Raw genomic sequence first — 8,734 nt, forward strand, 5'->3', positions numbered from 1 at the left:
GAGGACCTGATGTGGGCAGAGCAACTTCTTAGCACTAGTCCAGTAGAATTCCTTTCTGGTGCCTTAGTGGTAAGGAATTATGCTGCCAAAACAAAGATGTATGGTTCAAAACCACCAACTGCTCCATGGGAGAAACATGGCCACTCTCCTCCTGTGCAAAATAATGCCTCTCTGCAAACCTGCTGGAGGGGGAGCTAGGGGTCATTTCTGACTCCACAGGACACTACAATAGCCACACAAAGAACACACCTCTTTGGGATTTGGCTTCACCTGTTGCTTCAAAGGTGAAAGAAGGGCCGTATCCTCTTATGCAATTTACAGCCCCAGCAACATAAGGGAGAGTCAGTTATGACTTGGTTCTGACTTGCTGGCAATAAATTAAGGGTTTTTTTGGCTTCTGGCTCTAGGCCAGTCCCTGGCCCTCAGTTGCCCTTTCTGTCAATTGAGTGGATGTGGGATATGAAATGCCCATGAATATGCTTAGCAGCACCCAGCATGCAACACTAGTTCAACTGGTGGTAGCTGCTCTGAAGACTATTAATTTAATGCACTGAGTCATGGTGGCCATCATCACAAAGCATGCTGTCCCAGGAGAACCCAAACCCAGCCAAGTTCTAGGTTTTCCACACTCTCTTTGAGGCCCTCCCAGCCTAGAAATCTGTGTGTCCACCCTCACAGATGTCACCTCTTCATTTCCATGACAGATCCATAATAGGAATGGGGGGCTCACGGAGAGGAGAAGGAGGAGGGGGAATCATCCAAGAAAAGTCTAAATCACTTCACTCCCTTCCAGAAAATAGGCTGTAAACTGTAATGGGGAAATAGTGGCCTTTTTTCTCCTCCACAGGATTAAATGACATAGACCAGGGCTTAGCGAGGAACCAGGGAGGCAGGAGCCAGAGCCCTGCCTCTCAGTGCCAGTGTGACCTTGGGCAAGTCTTGATCCTCCTCTGAGCTTCAACTTTCCCTTCTGTACAAGGCAAGAATCTGGATCAGCAGCAGGAGTAGCTAACTGATGGTAAGGAGCAGTTACTTGCCTCATCCTTTGCCCATGACAGACATCACTAATCAATTCCCACACTAGTGTCCTTGAGTTCTGTCATTGTTGCTGTTGTTGTTATGTGTCATTGAGTTGTCTATGACTCATAGTGACCCTATGAACAATGGCTCTATCTCATTCTATCCTGGGTCAGCCTCACCATCTCCAGCACACTTGACCCCGTTGCTACAGTCACTATGTCAATCTATTGTCTTTCTCTCCTGCCCTGATGTTCCGTATTTCCAGGTATGATGTCCTTCTTAAAGGACTAGCCCCTTCTGACAATATACCCAAAGTATGGAAGATGGGGTTTCACCATCCTCCCCTCCAAACAGCAGCCTGGTTTCACTTTCTCCAGGACAGGCCTGTTTGTTCTCTTGTCAGACCATGGGATATTAAGTACTCTTCTCCAGTACCACAGCTCAAAGCCAAGGATTCTTCTTCTGTCACCCTTAGTCACTGTTCAACTTTTAGAGGCACAGCAAGTGATTAAGAGACCCTGACTTGCAGGAGCACTTTGGTCTTTAGACTGACATTATTTCTCTTTAACACTCTGGAGAGGTTCTTGACAGATTTTTTTTTCTCTCCAGGGCAATTAATCTTTTGATTTCCTGACTTCTGGTGCCAAGGGTGTTGATTATGGATCCAAATAAGTTGAAATTGTTGACAATTTCCATTCTTTCTCTCCTATTTTGATGTTGCCTGTGAGCCTGGTGGTGAGGATTTTTGTTTTCTTGATGTTGAGATATAATTCATATCGAATGCTGTAATCCTTGATCTTCTGCAGCAAACACTTCACGTTCTCCTCACTTTCAGTGAGCAAGGTTGGGTCGTCTGCGTAAGCAGGTTATTAACAAGTCTTCTTCCAATCCTGATGTCACATTCTTCTCCATAGAGTCTAGATTCTCATATAATCTGTTCAGCTTTTAGAATGAAAATGTGTGGAGAAAGAAGACATCCCTGACACACTCCTTTCCTGATTTTGAGTTCTGATAGGATGGCAAAGCCATCTAAGCTGCAGCTCCAGATACTCCCTCTCGTGGCTCAGAGCTGGCACACAGACAGCAGACTGGGGTTAAAGGTCTCCAGGTCCTCCATTAGCACTAGGTGATAACATCACCAATGATATTACTGCTCTCACAGATGAAGAATTCATCAAAGATGGAATAGCAGAGGCTAACATCCACTGAGGGAGCTCTGTTAGCATAGTCCATGATGGGTAGTTGTGCTGCTAACACAAAGGCCATGGCTCTCTAGTAATTCAAATCCACTAGGAGGTCCATAGGAGAAAGATTGGGTAAGCTCCTCACTCACAACCTCAGAAACTTGTCAGCTATGAGCTAACTCGATGGCAATGAGTTTTCTAGCCCTAGAAATGGGAAGTTATTTGGCCCAAAGTGGACCCAGGATTCAAATTGGTGCCCTTGCCTTACCTGAAGAAGCTCCAAGGGGCTAAGGATGCCCCTTCTCTTCTAGCTGTGAGTCTGGGTAGGACAGTCACTAGTTCTTCATGCCGGGATCTGTGCCAAATGGATCACATGCCATCAGTCTGGTCTTATAATTGTACTCATACTGTACTAATAATTGTACTTACAATTGTACTGAGGCTGAGAGAGGTGATGTAACCTGCCCAGGTCACATGACTGGGGTGAAGTAGGATGGCACTTTGCCTCCCAAAGTTCCTTCGGTTCCCTGTTCCTCACCTGCTTGCCTGTTCTGTGAGTGCCTCTCAGGGAAAGCATGGTGTCCATCCTGGAGTTGCCAGAGTCTGGCTTAAATAAATGAATGCACTGCTAACTCCAGGTTTCAAGTACACCCCAGTCTGTTCATCACCAGCCTTCAGGCCCCTGTCTCTTGAAAACTCACTGATCCCAGCAAGTGACCTCTTATCTCTGTTTGTGGTCTCAGATGATGCTGGTCAAGGTCTGAATCCATTATCTCAAGTGGTCTGTCCCATCTCTATTTAATCAGTTCATCTTCTCAGAGGGTTATCTTGTTCACAAGGCAATGTGCTGGGATGGAAGGGAGGGGTTCTTGCCCCCGCAAATTCTTGGTCCCATTACACTCTCTCTTGCTCTCCAGTGCCCCACCTGGTCCCACAAATACCTGCTCCCCACCCAATATCCCAAAGAGCCCTTTAGTTCCAAACCTTGTTGTTAAGTGCCACCAAGCTGAGTACAACTCATAGCAACTGTCCATATAACAACAGATCTGAACCCTGTCCTATTCTGCACCATCCTCCTCATCTCTGACATACTTGAGCCCATTGTTACGGTCACTGTGTCAGTCCATCTTGTTGAGGGTCTTCCTCTCTTATGCTAACTCCACCTTTCCAAGCATGATATCATTTCCCAAAGATTGGCCCATCCTAACAACATGCCCCATCTGTACTAACAACATGCCCCGAACTAGTCAATCTCTACACTGGGCAAATCATTCTGGAAGTTCAACTCTGTGAAGAATGTGGCATCAGGATCAAAGGAAGACTCACCAACAACCTGTGCTATGCAGATGACACAACCTTACTTGCTGAAAGTGAAGAGGACTTGAAATACTTACTGTAGAGGATCAAAGTTCTACAGTCTTCAATATAAGTTTCATCTCAATATCAAGAAGACAAAATCCTCATCACCAGACCAATAGGCAACATCATGATACATAAACATATGAACAGATGTTGGTGGAGAAAAGATTGAGAGTGTCAATCATCTCATCTTACTTGAATCCATAATCAACACCCTTGGTATCAGCCATAAGGAGATCAGGAGATGTATTGTACTGGGCAAATCCATTGTTAGGGGTCTTTCCAAATGACTGAAGAGCAATGCTGTCAATCTGAAGAATAAGGTGCACCTGATTCAGGCCATGGTATTTTCAATCACTTGCAGGGAATCTGAGAAATGGACAATAAATAAGGATGACAGCAGAAAAACTGGTGCCTTTGATCTGTGGTGTTGGAGAAGAGCACCTCATGGACTGCCAAAAAAAAAAAAACAAACAAAACACCAAAAGAGAGATGTCTGGGAAAAAGTGTAGCCCAAGTAATCCTCAAGGACAAGAATGGCGAAGCTTCATCTCACATATTACAAACATGTTGTTAAGAGAAGCTATTTCTTGGAAAGATACATCATGCTTGGAAAGGCAGACGGTCAGTGAAAGAGAGGAAGACTCTCGAAGAGATGGATTGACACAGTGACTGCAGCAATGGGACTAAGTGTACTGGAGATGATGAAGATGGCGCAGGCTGGGACAGCATTCAGATCTGTTGTTCACAGGGCCGCTATGAATTGTACTTGACTTGATAACAACTAACAACAACAACATGCCCAAAGCATGTGAGACAGTTTCAACATCCTTGCCTCAAAGAAGCACGATGGTTGAACTCTCTCCAAGACAAACCTGTTCTTTTGGCAGTCCATGGCTGAAAGTGGAGACTACCAAAAGAACATCTGTTTGTTTTCTTGACTATGCAAAGGCATTTGACTGTATGAGTCATAACAAATTATAGCTAACATGAGGAGGGGAATCCCAGAACACTTAATTGCACTTTTGTATAAAATCTATACATAGACCAAGAAGCTGTTGTCTGAACTGCATGGTTTGAAATCAAGAAGGGTTGTATAAGGCTTATATCCTTTCTCCATACCTATTCAATCTGTATTCTGAGCAAAGAGTTCGAGAAGCTGCACTCTTTAAAGAAGAATGTGGCATTAGTGTTATGCAGATGACACAACCTTGCTTGTTGAAAGTGTATAGGATAATGGAATGCTTGCTGCAGAAGGTCAAGGATTACAACCTTCTGTATGGGTTACATCTCAACATCAAAAAGACAAAGGTCCTCACAATAGGACCAACCAATGATCAACATAATGACATGGAGAAAGGATTGAAGCTGTCAATGATTTCATCTTGCTTGCTTGGTACCAGCAGTCCAGAAAATAAGAGATGTATTCCACTGGGCAAATCTGCTGTCAGCAACTTCTCAAAAATGCTGAAAAGCAATGATGTCAGTTTGAAGGCTAAGGTGCACTTGATTCAGGCCATGGTCTTCTCAATTGTCTGCTACGCATCAGGAAGCTAGACAATGAATAAAAAATTATAGAAGAAAAATTGATGCCTTAAGTTGTGGTGCTGAAGAAGAGTACTGAATATTCCATGGACTGACAAAAGAACAAACAGATATGTCTTGGGAAAATTGCAGCCAGAATGTTCCTTGGAGGTAAAGATAGTGAAGCTTTGTCTTTTATACTTTGGACATGTAGCCAAGTGAGGCTATTCCTTGGAAAGGGACATCACGCTGGGAAAGATGGAAGGTCAGCGAAGGAAAGGAAAAGCCCGAATGAAACGGATTGATATGGTGACTTCAGCAATGGATTCCAATGTGTCAGACATGATGAAGATGGCACAGGATAGGAGAGGGCTCAGGTCAGCCGTTCATAAGTTCACTGAGTCGTACTCATTTCGACACCACCTAACAACAACAACAAGGGATACACAGCTCTCATCTCCAACACTACAGCTCAAAGGCATTGATTCTTATTTTCTCATCCTTTTATTTTTTATTATAGTTTTTATTTTGTTTTTAACAAAAGTTTACAGAAAACTTTCATTCATTGTTGTACATTTTCCTCCCTACCCACCCCAACCCCTAGTTCACTTTTCTCTTCAAAAAGATTCTTTCATTGTTGCACAATTTCCACCCTCCTCCTGCCCTCCAGTCCATTTTGCTATGCAGCTCTTATTCTGGATTGTTGTCATGCAAATAACACCTAATCATATATTTCTTTCAGACAGTTCTTTCCCTCATCAATTTCAATGCAATGCCATCCTTTTTTTCACTAACTTTTGGATGCATAGCAAATAATTACAAAGACTATAGTTTGGATTTCAGAATCATCTCAGGAACAGGTTTGAGGCCTTGAACACTAATGAGCGAAGACCAGATGAGTTGTGGGAGGATGTCAAAGATATCATTCAGGAAGAGTGTAAACGGTCATTACAAAGACAGAAGAGGAAGAAAAGACCAAAATGGATGTCAGAAGAAACTCTGAAGATTGCACTGGAGCGTAGAGAAGCCAAAGCACAAGGAAGAATTCAAGATACTAAAGAGCTGAACAGAAGACTCCAAAAGGCTGCTCGGAATGACAAAGCAAAATACTACAATGAAATTTGCGAGGAGCTAGAGTCAGAAAATCAAAAGGGCCGGACTCGCTCAGCATTTCTTAAGCTCAAGGAACTGAAGAACAGATTCAAACCTAGAGTTGCTGTAATCAAGGATGCTTTGGGCAGAATATTAAATGATCCAGGAAGTATTAAAAGAAGATGGAAGGAATATACTGAGTCATTACATAGAAAGGAATTGGCAGATACAGAGGAATTTAAAGAAATAACATATGAGCAAGAGCCTATGGTGATGAAGGAAGAAGTTCAAGCTGCTTTGAAGGAAATAGCAAAAAATAAGGCCCCAGGAATAGATGGTATACCAATTGCACGGGCGGCCGTGAGCGGCTGAGATGCTATTCCCTGTGGCCTGTAGCTGAGCCGACACCCCCCCCCCTTCTCTCCTGGACGCAGAGACGTGGCCCCCGCAGGCCATGGTGTTGGGGACTCCTCGAGGCGCTCGTTGACTGAGCGCGCCTGGCAGGCGGACCCCGCGGAATCGGACGGACCCGTGCGGAACCACGCGCGTTGGACCCCGCGAGGGTTGGAAAAATGGCCAAAAGAATTGCCGAGAAGGAGTTGACAGACAGGAATTGGGATCAAGAAGATGAAGCAGAAGAGGTGGGGACGTTCTCTGTGGCCAGTGAGAAAGTCTTGAAGAATAGAGCCATAAAAAAGGCAAAGCGTAGAAACGTTGGACTTGAGCCTGATAGTGGCGGAGCTTTTAAAGGTTTTAAAGGCCTGGTTGTGCCTTCTGGAGGAGGAGGCGGGTTTTCTGGATTCGGGAACGTCGTGGGAGTGAAGCCTTTAGGTCTGTCCAATGGAACTAGTGTCACTGGTGCTCCTGTCTTCACCAGCAGTGGAGACCAAGGCTGCCTTTGGTCCCGTTACTGCAAATGGTCCTACCTCCTTGGCCGAGAACAAGCCTTCCCCTCCCAGCACCAACGGCAGCAGTCAGCAGCCCCCTGCTTGGCAGCCAAGGCCACTTGCTACAGGAGCGCCTACCACAAGCAGTTAGCAGCCCTAAACTGCTCGGTCCGAGACTGGATTGTCAAGCACGTGAACAGAAAGAAACGCGCTCTGTGATCTGACTCCTATCTTCAAAGAGTACGAGGAATATTTAGCAAATATCGAGCGGCAGCACGGGGACAGTGGGGACAGTAACTCGGAAAGGGACACTGGCAAGATGTTGGGTGAGGCACAGCCATCTCTGTTCAGTTCGACAAAATCGCAGCAAGAATCAACGTTTCTGTTTCATGGCGGCAAAGCCGAGGCGGTGGCTGAGCAGAAGCCAGACCCACCCTCAGGAGCAACGGGTGCCTCGTTCAACTTCGGCAAGAAAATCGACAGTGCCGTCCTGGGCTCACTGAGCGCAGGGCCCCTGAGCGGGTTCTCATCCCCCTCTGGAAACACCAGCCTGTTTGGCAAAGACACTGCCCCCAGCAAAGCGGCCTCTTCACCATTTACCACCAAACCCCCGGAGAGCCGCACGGAGCCTGGCAGCAGTGAGAGCAAAGGTGGAGACGAGGAGGAGAGTGACGAGCCGCCCAAAGTCGTGGTTACCGAAGTCAAAGAAGAGGATGCTTTCTACTCTAAAAAGTGTAAACTATTTTACAAGAAAGACAATGAATTTAAAGAGAAGGGTGTCGGCACCCTGCACTTAAAGCCCACAGCAAACCAGAAGACACAGCTCCTAGTGCGGGCAGACACCAATCTAGGTAACATTCTGCTCAATGTTCTGGTCCCGCCCAATATGCCGTGCACCCGGACGGGGAAGAACAACGTCCTCATAGTGTGTGTCCCCAACCCGCCTGTTGACGAGAAGAACACCACCTCCCCTGTCACCATGCTCATCCGGGTCAAGACCAGCGAGGACGCCAACAAGCTGCACAGGATTCTGCTGGAGAAAAAGGGCGCCTGAGGCCACCCCTCCCGGGCACCACGCTGCTGTCCCCGCCCCTGACGTAGGCAGTTTCTCTCCTCTTCTACTTCAACATTCTGAGAACTTGTAAATAACACAAAACTTGTGAGGAAAATTAATACGGCCAATAAAACCTTTGAATGTTAAGTGTCAAGAAACTGTATTCTCCCTTCTGAAGGACTCACATGTGTACCATACATTTGAATGGAAATTTTTAGAAGATTTTAAAAGTCCCTTTGTTAAACTAAAACAAACAAACAAACAAACAAAAAAACATGTCTTCTGATTTCTTGGCTGCTAGTACAAAGGGTAGGGAGATAATAATATTTTAATGGTAAGGAGTTGTGCTGCCAACCTGAAGGTTTGAAGTTTGAATCCAATAGCTGCTACACAGAGGAAAGAGAAGCAATCTCCTCCCGTGTGGTTTATCGCCTCTGAAAACCCACTGAAGAGTCAGCTTTGACTCAGTCCCAACTTGATGGTACATAAAAGGTTATTGACTGTGGATCCAAGTAGGATTAACTTGTTGACAACTTCAGTTTTTCCTCTATCTGTCATGATGTTGCCAATTGGCACAGTAAAGAGGATATTTATTTTCTCTATGTTGAGATGTA

At 45.3% G+C, this 8,734-nt stretch overlaps 1 pseudogene; it reads left to right on the top strand.

Moving 5' to 3' along the window:
- Positions 1-6,751: 6,751 nt before the first annotated feature.
- Positions 6,752-8,120, top strand: LOC102875162 (annotated as a pseudogene).
- Positions 8,121-8,734: the final 614 nt, after the last annotated feature.

Source organism: Elephantulus edwardii, unplaced genomic scaffold (genome assembly GCF_000299155.1).
Source record: "Elephantulus edwardii isolate Elephantulus edwardi_28Jun2011 unplaced genomic scaffold, EleEdw1.0 scaffold00151, whole genome shotgun sequence".
Lineage (NCBI taxonomy): Eukaryota > Metazoa > Chordata > Mammalia > Macroscelidea > Macroscelididae > Elephantulus > Elephantulus edwardii.